The following is a 14135-nucleotide window of genomic DNA, read 5'->3' on the forward strand; positions in this document are numbered from 1 at the left end:
TTTTATATCGTGTTGAAATTTCAGATCACTTCAATATTGGGAAGACCTTGCGATATGATTTATAAGTTATTGTGCAAGATTTAATTTAAATTTTTAGAATTTTACCATTTGAATTTACATTGTACTTTTCATATCGTGTTAAAAAAGTATTCTTGATAACATGGGGGTACTAATCCGTGATATCAATTACGACTAATAGAAATATAGTGCTATGAAGAAGGGAAATCAATAAATTCTACAATTTAATTATTAATTTGATTGATAGATGACGTTCCTTATTGCTTGTGATACAGAATGCACCACCTTTTCTCCTCCGATCGGGGTTGAATATCCGTTGATGGCTAGATAAAGATCCACAATATTATCAAATGCATTGGCATCAAGATGCCAAATCAAATATTCCAATCAACAAAATTAAAGAGTAATCGGATGATAATTAAATTCCCACATGAAAAAAATGCTTTAAGTACCAAAACATCAGAAATCTCCTTCTGGGCCGAAATTGTTTTTTATAAGAACAAAAAGTCTACTTCCTTTAGATACTGCTCTCACTCACTATGTTTTAAGATATAATTGTTTGGTCAAAGTATTAAGTTATGTATTCTCCTTCTTCTTCTTCTTTTTAATTAAAACTCATTTATATATATAAAAAAAGAATATTTTAGAAAAATATTCATAAACAAATAGTATATAACATATTAATTAATAGCATTCTTAATTTGTATGAAATATGATGATATCTTCATTAATACAACATTTGTTTTTTTAGTCTAAAAGGGATAGCAACGTTAATAGGGGTGTCGGTGCCGCGTAGCCGTTTCCTTTAGCTGAACTAGCAAGGCTTAACATTACCATCTTGGCTAATAAGAGTATTATATTAAGTTCTTCGTGTTTTTATTTATTAGAATAAAAGAAAATTTACCCTGCCTGTATTTACAATTTTAAGAGCTAAACAGTGAATCAAATCATACTACTGTACACCACAATTCATTACAAAGTGTTGTGATTCTCTCACTCTCTTTTGTGAGAAAATCTAGGCCCATTATTCTTGTTTTCCAGCAATGGCGGGTGCTAACAAGAAAAGTAAAGCTGGGGCTCAATACGATCAATTTTCATACATGCAGACAGTCTAGATTGGTTCTTGATGATTCTTGGATTACACTGTAACATTTAATAGTTTTACCAGCAGAACAATTACAATTACGCCGGTGTAAGATTGCAAGGTCCGTCGATAAAAATTTTACCAACTAAATCACTGACGGAATACGTCTGTCGGTATAAACGTCGGTGATAATAGTGATATATGTAGTAAATATTTTTCAACTCTCTGTAAAATACCGATGGACTACATCCGTCTGGAAATCCGTCGGTTGTGATTTAAATTTTTTTTTAAATGATTTAGAATAAATAATATAAAATTATATAAATTAATAGTAAAAAAAACCAATTATGCAAATAAAATTGTATGAAACATTAAAAATATAAAAATAAAGTTAAATAATATTCATCCAAATATTCATTACAAATTTAATGTATTTAAAAAAAAATTAAACTAGAACAATGGTAGAGCTAGAGGAGGAGGAGGCTGGTCGTTCCTGGGACCAAACGGCCAAAAATAGGTCGCACATGTATCACCCATACGTGATCTAATGTCTATAACCATTTGACGAAGTTGTTCATAATCCGCCGAGAGTCGCTCGTATTTTTCAGTGAGATGAGCCATGTGTTGCTGCAAGGCCACAAACTCCTTAGATTGGGTGCTCGATACTGATTGGGAGCTCCCAACGGTTGAGACACCACGGGCCGCTCGCAAGTTCTCGGCTGTAGTGTTGGAGAGCCCCGTACACACGATTTTTATCGGGTCCACCAGACAATCCTAACTCCATCCACAAATCCAGATCGAAATCCAGATGGGTCGAAAGATCGTCCCCATATCTCTCCTTCAACCGACTATTATAGGTCTCCTGATAATTAAAAAAGAAATCATCATATTCAATTCAAGAAAATAATAACTTACAAAATAAAATGGTTGAACGAACATACCACGAAGTGTTGAGCGCAGTTGTCAACGAACTGTTGCACCCCCTTTTGGCGGTCTTCACTCTGCACGTATGTCTTTACAAACAACTCTATTGGGCTCAGCTCACGTCCAAGAGACGTAGCCAATAAGAAAAAAAATGTTGCAAGTTAAATATATTTATAAGTAACAACAAATTAATTAACGATATATTTCATTTAAATTAATCTTACCATCCGCTTCACATGTGCAGCAAATGGAACGGAGTCGCCGGTGTGCGTGGTAACTGAACCATGAATTTTCTAGTTCTGGTTATCGGCACCGGACTGTAAGTATCGTGTGAACCGTTCAGACATCACGTGCTGAATATATTGCGGCCATATATCCTCCAGGATGTATGGCGGTTTGAAATCCCTCCAAACCGCCACGTCATTCTAGCCTTGTATACCGTTATTCGCGTATTTTTTGACTTTTTTTGTGATTCATACCAAAAATCACGCAACTTACTTCCATAGCGACAAATTAGATTTTAAAACATCAATTTTTTAAAAATAATATGATATTGTTTTCAATGTTACCTAGTTGCCGCGTGATTTTCCCACACCCTCCTCGCAACATTGTCAAGCGCGCTATCCCACTCGAATTTGTGTTCTATATAAATAATTTATTTAAAATTATAATAAGCTTGAAATTAGAAGTTAACACCAACCTGAATTCTTCAAAACCATGCATCGATATAAGGTCTCCAATCAGGATGTCTAGAAACCTGACTCCATTGAAATAATGGAATCTCCATCGACGATTTAAACGTCGATGTTATTACTCGGGTGACCTCAATGTTTGTGAACCTGAAAATAAATTAAATTAATGAAATATTAATTAGTTGTTCATAAATTATGTTATAAGTAAAAAAAAAAAAACTAAAACCAAAACAAACTTACATTGAAAGGTCGTCCTTCCAATGTGTCTGGTACTTGCAGGTGAATTGACCCCGTTGTGAAGGCACACCGCCTTTGAGCTATGAAACCGTGCTGGAAGAGGCAACATCACAAGTCGGCGCAAGTGTTTCTTCTTGATCGGCACCTAAGGACAAACCATCCTCGCTGCTAGAAGAACTAGCTGCAACCATATGCTCACGACGTGCTGTTGATTTCATTCTACGTATCTATATAAATTTATACAAATAATTACATAATTAAATTCGATTGTTAAAAAAAAATTTAGTAGCACCTCCCTTATACTGGAGACCACCCAAAGTTTGCAAACATGCAAATATTGACCATAGAAATTCATCTAACAAATTTTAGTTTTCAAACCTAACATCTATACAAATTTAACAATTAAATAAAGAAAAAAAATAACATTTAATTTTATATATTCAACAAACATCTATAGAAATTCATCAATAACAATTAAATTTAATGGAAATAATTAAACACATATCATGCAATAATAGAGTAAAATTGAGATAAAATAATTAAATTTAATCCTATATATTCAATTACCATTTACAAGGTAAATTCAACAATAACAATTAAAATTCAACAAAATATTCAATTATTATGGCAATACAAACAATAAAATAGATTGAACAAATTTAAAAAAAAACTATAGATTTTAGAAATGAAAAATGCATACCTTAATAGTATGTTTATTTCAAGACTTTATCTACGTACAATACAAAAAAAACAAAAAACACAACAAAAATATATTATTAATAAAACAAAGAAAAATTGAGAAAAATAAAATCATTAAGCATATTAAATGAAAATACATACCTTTTAATTTGTTGAAAATTAGAAGAAAACAACTAAAATTTTCACAATAGATGAGAGAGGGGAGAAATGAACTGAAGGGGCGGTCGCTGGGATTTATAGTGCAGTTTTACTGACGGCATTAGCGACATAATATTTAAATAATATTATTTTTAATTATTCTGTCGTTGAATTTTCAAAAGTCCATCGGTGAATTTTGAATTTCGCACTAAATTTTTTAAATGACCCTCCAGAATTTTCACAGTCCATTGGTAAGTCCGTCGGTATATACACATGGTCAGAGATGCATTAATACTCGCACTTTGGAATTTGCACAGTCTGTCGGTAATTGTGAACTGCATCGACATAGAACTCTAATAGTCCCGCCTCTATGAAATACCGATGGACTGTATCTGTTTGTAGAGACATTGGTGATTGTGGTATATGCAGTAAATATTTTGCAAGTCTTGGTAAAATATCGATAGATGGTATCCGTCTGTAGAGACGTCGGTGATTGTGCATTGTGCATGATAAATTATGTTTGTATTGCTTATTTATCCTCCTGCAAACACTTAAATTACAAACTGCCAGCACAACACAATAGCAATAGTGAACAATTATAAAATAAATATTTTGTGTTATAAAATATCATCCATAATATTACATTATAAAAAAATGCTTTACACTTTCGTGTTCTGATAGTTTGTCAGAATTTTCTTCTTCTTCTTCTTCGTCGTTAATTGAATCGTCATCAGCTCCATCGCAATCTTCAATGTGGATATCATCATCATCTTCATCGACATTTGCTTGTCCGTTGGAGCTCAGAACAACATTAAACTCCTCTACATCAACATTAACAAGACTATCATCGAAAACACGAAAATTTGAATTTTCTTCTAAGTCAATCGAAGGAGCAACTCGATATGGTTCAACCAACTCACTAACTTGAAAGATTTCATCTCGCACACTTATATCTTCGTTCTCATCCTAAACAACCTCAACACGACCCTTGGGTTTTGTTTTTAAAACGGATAACCAATCAACTCTTGATTAGTCCTTTCTAAAGAAAGGGGTGTATGTGTAATAAACTTGTTGGCATTGCTTTGTGAAAACAAAGACATTGTTTACGTTCCGGAGTCTAGCTTTTGAGTTGATTTCGACCAAACCATAGTGAAGATCTACTCTGATTCCTCTGTTAGTGGTGTCATACCAGTAGCATTTGAATAAAAACACTCTATTATGCTCGCTATGATATTGTAATTCGACGACCTCTTCTAATTTATCATAGTAGTCAACTTGAAACTCACTACAAGTCGATCCCTTAACACAAACACCGCTATTGTATGTCTTTCTTTCATGCCCGTATTCTTCAGTATGAAATACATATCCATTGACAAAATACCTGTTGTATCACTTAACTTTTCTTTCAGGGCCCAGGCTTAGTAAAGACAATGAAATAACAACACTTCTTCCCATTTGATAAACCTTGTATATCATGTACAATAATGAGTAGTAAACAAGAATTCTGTAATGACATACAATAACTTTGAAAGAGATAATGAGTTTGTGATCGTACTTACATGTGATTTGAATCACGTGGCAAATTGTTCATTTTGTAATCGAAAGATTTGGGATTCGGTCAATTGTGAGTTATTAGACAGTAAATATTATCGATGTTGCCTACAAGGTTGTTCAAAATTATATGAGTTTATAATATTACAATATATAAATAGTACATTTTTAACAAAGTTTAAGTAGTACATATACTTACTGAATAAAAGATCTCAGCTCATCACAGTTAAATAGAACATAATTGTGTGCTTGTCTGAACTCTATTTCAAACAAATATCTTTTCCTTATGGCATTTTTAGGTGTGGGTTGTCCAGGATTGGAGAATATTAACAAGTTCCCACTAGAAGGCACTTCACCACCATCATCATGTCGTGGAACGCGATTGATTCTCATTCTCAAATGAGGTTCGAAATAGTATGAGATAAATGTTGAGATCTCCTCAATAATATATGCCTCACATATCAAAGCCTCAACATGCGCCTTGTTCTTAACCTTTTTTTTAAGATTGAACAAGTACCTGCATGGAATTAATCAAATATTTTCAATTAAAAAAAACAATGAAAATACTTTTATATATGAATTACATTGCAACTGTAATATCTAACATCTCGAATGGATACATCCATCTATACTGGACTGGTCCTCCAACTTTGGCCTCAAACGGTACATGTATGGGTAGATGCTCCATTGAGTCAAAAAATGATGGGGGGGTATCATCTCAAGTTCGCATATTGTCTTGATGATATTTGTTTCAAGCCTCTCAATGTGATCAACATTCAACTTGTTGGAGCATATATCTCTAAAAAAATGACTGATCTCCATGAGTGTATCCCATATCCCATTTGACAACAAATCATGATAAGCTAATGGAATGAGTATTTGCATAAACACGTGGCAGTCATGACTCTTTATTCCATACAATCTACATTGCTCCATATTAACCAACCTTGATATGTTCGAGGCATGTCTATTGGAAAAACACAGACTCTTAAGCCATTTATAGATTAGTAGTTATGCATTTTTCTCTAACACGAAAATTGCTCTGTGTTTTACGACCCGTGACCCATCAAAAACTAACTCCATATTTTTACGCTTACAGAACAATGCTATATCCAATCTAGCCTTAATGTTATCCTTTACCTTCCCCTTCACATCCATGTCGGTGTTGAAAATGTTCACAAACATGTTCTTTTCTATATGTATGACGTCAAGGTTATGGCAGAGGAGATTGGTCTTCCAATAAGGAAGCTTCTAAAAAATACTTCGCTTTACCCAATTGTGGGTCAAACCAAAACTAGGAAACTTCTGCTTACCGATTGGAAACCAAACACAATGTCACCGTACTCTGATACAACATCATGCAATTTTTTACTCAAAAGATGCGGGGGTGCAACATCCTTTTAAACTCTGCCAACAAAGAAATCCTTTCTATTCTTTCTGTACCTGTGATTCGTTGGCAAGAAACGATGATGACAGTAAAAAAAGAAGCTTTTCCTTCGTTTGTTAGCGTGAATGCCTTGTTATTTTCCATACAGTATGGACATGCTAGTTTTCCATGCGTGTTCCAACCAGAAACCATTCCATAAGTTCGAAAATCATTGATAGTCCACATCAAAGCCGCCCTTATAACAAAATTATGTTTCCTCAATATATCATAAGTCAAAACTCTGAAGGACCACAACTGCGTCAACCCATCAATCAACGGTCGAAGACAAACATCTATATTCCGGCCCAGACTGCTCAGACTGGGTATGACTGTAGATAAAAACATGAACTTCGGCCTCATACACATCCCTGGTGGCAAGTTATAAATCGTGAGTATGACCGGCCAACAAGAATAAGGAGCAGCAAATGACTTGAACGTGTTGAATATGTCTGTACACAACCCAAGACGCACGTTCCTTGATTTAGCTGAAAAGTGAAGATGCACACTGTTAAAGTGTTTCCATGCTTCGTTGTTAAAAGGATGTACCATCACTCCAACAATTGCATCATATGATTGGTGCCATGTCATATGCGCAGCAGTCCTTGGTGACATGAATAACCTCTACAATCTAGGTGTGATTGGGAAGTATCTAAGTTTTTTATATGCCACAAGAGTCTTTCCCCTGCCAGTTCTAGGTTTGTAATGGGAATGCCCACATGTCATGCACTCGGTCAGCTCAGCATTTTCAAGGTAGTAAAACATGCAGAAGTTGGGGCACATGTCAATTTTCAGGTATCTTAAACCGAAGGGTTTCATCATGGACTTAGCAACATAGAAGTTCTCTTTCAGCCTGTCCCTTTTAGGTAAAATGCTTCTCGCCCATTTGATAATTTTGTCATAACTGGTCTCACTCAACCCGTGATATGACTTGATGGTGAACACCTATGTTACGGCCGATAATTTATTGTGGTTCGTGTAGCCATCCCATAATGGTTTGTCAGAATCTTTCAACAAATCAAAAAACCTTGTTGCATCTGCATTAGGTTTTTCTTCTACGATTGGACATTGACTAACATTACCTTAATTCATTCTCATTGCATCCATAACCATATTCCTGTAAGAATTACTGTTGTCGTTTATAACTCTATGCACATTGCTAGCATTAGACGTTGACCCAACCACCCTTTCTACCATGCTCTCATTACGAACAAATAGTTTTCCGTGTGCATACCAACATAGGTAATCCTCCATGAACCCTTTGTGTAGAAGATGCATCATTACAACATCTGGATGCAGATACTTTTTATTTTTACACTTCCTGCATGGACACCTAATACCGCCTCTAGTAAAATTTCTGGGAATAGATGTTGTGAAATTAATAAAACCCTGAACCCCCATTACAATAATTCATCCTCTCCACAATCCTTGGGGTGAATCTCGATACATCCATGAACGATCATCCATGACTTCTATCGAACCTCTATAAAATTATGATGACAACATGTATTAATTAACTATGTTAAGTAAATAAATTTGCAAAAATATTGGTTTACCTCGAAATTATCCAACAAACTAATTAAAACTTCTCTTAAATATTCATTATCAATTATCAATGTTCATACAAATTTATACATATAAATTTATGGAAATTACAACTCCCCAATAACATTGATAAAAATTAAAACGGACCCATTAAACAAGCTATTATTTATTTCATCACAACACATCTAATTCGGTAATTCAACAAAGTTTCAACAATTTACAAAAAAATACAATTTTACAAAATCTAAAACAAACCATAACAAGTACAAAATTATACATTCATACTACAAGTTTGTTTGAGAAATAACAATAAAACATGTACATACACTAACAAAATATATATACTAAAAAAACAATAAAAAATTATAAAATTGACATTTAAATGTTAAAATTAGAAAAAGATAGATTTACTTACAAAAAATGACAAAATCCACAATAAATCAGAACACGGATGCTGTGACCACAAAAGTTAAAGAAAGATGACTTGTGTTGAGAAGAGGGAGATATTTTTAAGGGGGTGGTTGTTTGTAGTTTGGGAGGGGAGAGTTGGGATGGGGAAGAGAAGGAGAAATAGGGGAGGAGAGGGTCGGTAGAGTGGTGATATATTAACTTTTACAGATGGAATCACCAACGAACTCCTTCTATCGGTGATTTCATCGGTCATTCTGACGGTGAATTGGTCACGTCATTGTACGGAGATCCGGGTTTGAATTCCTCGGTAATTTCATATGTAAAATCACCCGCAAAAACTTCCACGTCATTGAACTGCTTTTTTTTATAAAAAAAATAGTTCTATATATTCCGTCTATAATTCAGTCGGTGTCGGTATATACCGACAGCATTAGTCCGTCAGTATATACCGATTGAATTACCGATGGATTAGTAGCCATCGGTAATTATCACCGTAATTTACCGACAGAATTATTCCGTCGGTAATTCCGTTGGTTTTAGATGAATTTCTGGTAGTGTTATTTGGATCTATTGGCGGAGGGTTCTCTACCCCACTAGTTTTTCTTGTGGCTAGCAAATTGAAGAACAATCTTGCTGGTTCTTATTCTGTTACAGATGCCTTCTCTGACAACATCAATAAGAGTTTTTTGTTTTTTGTTTTTTTTTCCTGTCTGTTTCCATTTTCATATAGATACACACGTGCATATGCAAGACTAGTTATTAGTTGGCCTTTTTGTGCATGGCAGAACGCATTGGCGCTTTGTTACCTGGCTTGTGTGTTTCATAGGTTGGTTTAGTTATGTTTATTACGGTTATATCAGTTAAAGCATGTTTGGATCGATTTTTTTTGATGATTAGATGAAATTAATTAAGTCAAAGATCAGTGCCAATTTTATAATCCTTTACTTCTTTTTTTTATTAGAGGGATATTGTTGGACAAAAACAGGTGAAAGACAAGCTACCAGAATGCAATCAAGATATTTGAAAGCAGTGTTTAGGCAAGACGTGGGTTATTTTTTATTTGCATGTAACAAGTTCATCCGAGGTCATCACAGGTGTCTCTAATGACAGTTTTGTAATTCAAGACGTTTTAAGTGAAAAGGCTGTGTGAAATCTGCAGCTGTTTCTGAATAATTTTTTTTCCCCACTCAATTTCATTAATTGAGGATGTTAAATTTGATTCTACAGGTGCCAAACTTTTTGAAGAATTGTGCCACATTTGTTGGGTGCTATATAGCGGCGTTTTTAATGCTATGGAGACTAACAATTGTTGTATTGCCATTTATACTGCTGTTGGTAATTCCTGGTGTAATATACTGAGAGATTCTGATGAGATTGTCAAGAAAGATGAAACAAGAGTTTAGCAAGGCAGAAACAAGAGCAGAGCAGGCTATATCTTCAGTGAGGACAATCTATGCCTTTTGTTGGTGAAAGCAAAGCCTCGTCTGCTTATTCTGCAGCTCTACAACTGCCAGTGAAGCTGGGGTTGAGGCAGGGCTTGGCTAGGGGGTTGGTCGTTGGCAACAATGGTGTTGTTTTTGCTGTTTGGTCTTTCATGTCCTTACTATGGTAGCAGAATGCTCATGCAGGATGGGTCTCAAGGAGGGACTGTTTTCAATGTTGGAGACTGTGTTACCGTTGGTGGCCTGTGAGTAGCTTCATCTTTTCTATTTCTTTGAGTTAGTGTCTCTTTTTTCATCATAATGAAAGGCAAGAAAATCCTTGGTCCTCTGCATTTGTTTGCTAAACCTACTGTAGTACATAATTGGATTAATTAGATTCCTCATTTCGTTGCTACTTCCTCTATCACAAATTAAATGTCTCTGCATTTTGATTTGCACAATGTCTTACCATGGAAAGTGGGTTCCAAGCGCCTTATTTTAGATTTTTTTCCTTTGAAGATTAGGGGAAAGTAGGATCAATAATGACTCAAATGTAAGAAAAAAGTAGGAAAGATCTTTTGTTTTTTTATATTCGTTTAGGGATAGCCAGCAAATGAAGGTAGACGCTTAAATTGGAATAGAGGGAGTTAATTTTGCTCCTACTATTATATTGGTTTTTTGTTATTGTTATTAATTGTTGTTTTTGTCATTATTAGAGCACTTGGAGCTGGTTTTTCCAATATGAAGTACTTCGCAGATGCATGTTCTGCTGGAGAACGTATCATGGAAGTGATGATACGAGTCCCCAAAATAGACTTAGATAACATGGAAGGTGAGATTTTGGATAATGTTAGAGTAGAAGTTGAATTTAGACATGTCAAATTTTCGTATCCGACATGGCCAGAAAGCATCATCTCTGAAGATTTTTGTCTACAAATCCCAGCAGGAAAAGGCGTGGCTTTAGTGGGTGGTAGTGGGTCAGGAAAATCGACAGTGATAGCATTATTACAAATATTTTATGAACTACTTGGTGAAGAGATACTTCTTGATGGAATTGTTATTGATAAACTGCAGCTCAAGTGGCTAAGGTCACAAATAGGTTTTCGGCAAAGAAAATGCTATGAAGGACGAGGTTGTTGAAGCTGCCAAAGCTTCTGATGCTCATAATTTCATCTGCCAGTTCCCTCAAGGGTATTCTACTCAGGTTAATTTTGATTAACTACACTTAATTGATGTTGGAAACTAGAAAATAGAAATAGTTTCAGGTTCAGGAATATGTGAGTTGATATAAATCACATCTCTTAACTGTTAATTAACAAGTTAATGGTTAAAATTAAAAGCTTCAATAAGTAGTGAAGAAACTGTAGTGATGGAAGAGCAAAAATTTTCAGCACCATTATTTCCAAGATTGTTGGCATTGAACTTACCAGAATGGACACAGGCGAGCTTTGGATGTTTAGGGGCAATTTTATTTGGTGGGCTTCAACCTGTATATGGATTTGTTTTGGAGCCAATGATATCCGTGTTTTTTTTTTTTAAATCACAATGAGATAAAAAAGAAGATAAAAGATCATAATATTAAAAAAATTACTACACTTTCACCAACCTTCTTATAAACATAAGATTTATCCATATTTTTTTATAAAATTAAACTGTTTAATTATTTCACTTCTTGAAGCTTGTTTAAATTCATAAATAAATTTTTATAACTTGCATACTTTGTTAATAAATTTTTTAGATTCAAGAACTTCAGGTAGTATCATATACACATCTTCATAAAGATTTCCATTTAGGAATGCAGTTTTGACAATCATGGTATGCAACTATAGCAAGCAAAATTCTTATGAAATTTAACAAAACTACCGATGAGAAGGCTTCATTAAAGTCAACCCCTTGTCTTTTTTTTTTGGTTACTTTTGGAAACTAGTCTAGTTTTATATGTTTGTACATTGTCATCAATGTCAATTTTTCTCTTAAAGACCCACTTACATCCAATCGACTTTATCATTTCAGATGAATCAACCAAAGTTTATACTTGGTTAGTGTACATGGAATCCATTTCACATTTCATGGCTTTAAGCCATTTATCATAATCAATATTAAATATTGCTTCCATATAATTGGTAGATTCATCAAGTATAAACAACTCGTCATCATCAGCTTCCACGAGAAGTTAATATCTTAATGGTATATGATGTATCCTATCGGATTTACGGAGTTCATGTGTTTATTGAGTTTCAAGTTGCACATCAAATGTTATAGCTTTAGGCTCTTGCTCTATTTGGATGTCTATTTGTGGTTCTTAAACTTCATTAACCTCTTTTTTTCTCTCACTGCTCATTTCAAGAACAAATTCTTTCTTTAGAAAAGTAACATATTTTGAGACAAACACCTTTTGCTCAATGAGATGGTATATACAATAGATTCTTTTAGATATTTTTTAGACTTATAATTATCTAGCTTAGCTCCTAGCTTTTTAGATATTATATGCTTCACATATATGTTACATCACCAAATCTTTAAGTATGATAGGTTTGGTCTCTTACCATTTCATATCATATATAGTTTTATCAACAGATTTTGATGGAACCCTATTTAAAAGGTAAGAAACAATTTGCAGGGCATAGCCCTAGAAAGAAGGTGAGAGGTTTGCATAGCTCATTATAAACTGTAACATATGCAATAAGGTATGATTTCTCCTTTTAAAAACTCCATTAAGTTGTGGTGTTCCAGGAGGTGGCCATTGTAAGAGAATCTCATTGTTTTTTAGATAATCTTGGAATACTTAGCTCAAATATTCATCACCTTGATCTAATCGAAGTATTTTGATAATCTTTTTGGATTGTTTTTCAACTTCATTTTCTGAATTCTTTAAACCTTTAAAATGATTCAGACTTGCATTTTATTAAATATACACAATAATATCTAAAATGGTCATCAATAAATATAATGAAATAAGTATATCCACCTATGGCATAAATCATCATTGGTCTACATACATCTGTATGGATTAGACCTAACGATTCTTTGGACCTTTCACTCTTTCTATTAAAGGGTGTTCTGGTCAACTTACCTAATAAACAATCTTCACAAGTTTCATATGATTCATATTTAAAATGATCAAAATATCTTTCCTTATGTAACTTAACTATTCTTGTTTCATTAATACGATCTAGTCTATAATGTCATAAATATGAAGGATATTTATTATCTAATCTATTCTTCTTGAAGTTTATATTAAACAAGGGGATTTCAAAATCAAGTATATACAAACTATTTATATAATCTTCAGAAGCATAAAAATCACTATTCTTATAAAAAAAAGATCAACATTTGCCCTTAATAATAAATATAAATCCATTCAAAGCTAAGTAAGAAATGGATATAATGTTTCTAAAATGTATTGAAACAAAATACCAATTATTAAGTTGTAGTATTAGCCCACTTGACAAAGTAAAATAATAAGTTCCTCCAGCTAATGCAACAACCTTTACTCCATTTCCAACTTTTAAGTTCACTTTGTCTTTATTTAATCTTTTACTTTTCTTTAGCTTATGCATATTAATGCAAATCTGAAAACAACATCCGATATCCAATACCTAAGAACTACTATATGAAGTAGAAAGATAATTTTCAATCATAAATATACCTAAAGTAGAAACCTTAATAGGTTTCTTTCCTTTCACGGATGCAAGATATTCATTGCAATTCCTTCTTTAATAGCCATCTTTGCCATAATGATGACAAATACCCTTATCTTTATTGATGCCTCTAGTAGGCTTATTTGCTTTAGAGATAAAACCCTTATTTTTCTTGTTCTTCTTTTTGGACATTCTAGAATACTAAACAAGGAGAATAAGACTTTTTTTCCTTTATAAGGGCCCATTCAACAATTTTAAGCACATTAAGCAATTATGACAATGTACTATCCAATTTATTCATGTGATCATTCAAAATGAATTGTGAAAAGCTTTGGGGTAATGGCTATAAGA

At 33.6% G+C, this 14135-nt stretch overlaps 1 pseudogene; it reads left to right on the top strand.

Annotated features, from left to right (window-relative positions):
* Window positions 1-265: 265 nt before the first annotated feature.
* On the top strand, window positions 266-11362 carry LOC18097703 (ABC transporter B family member 15-like; annotated as a pseudogene).
* Window positions 11363-14135: the final 2773 nt, after the last annotated feature.

This window comes from Populus trichocarpa, chromosome 4 (assembly GCF_000002775.5).
Source record: "Populus trichocarpa isolate Nisqually-1 chromosome 4, P.trichocarpa_v4.1, whole genome shotgun sequence".
NCBI lineage: Eukaryota > Viridiplantae > Streptophyta > Magnoliopsida > Malpighiales > Salicaceae > Populus > Populus trichocarpa.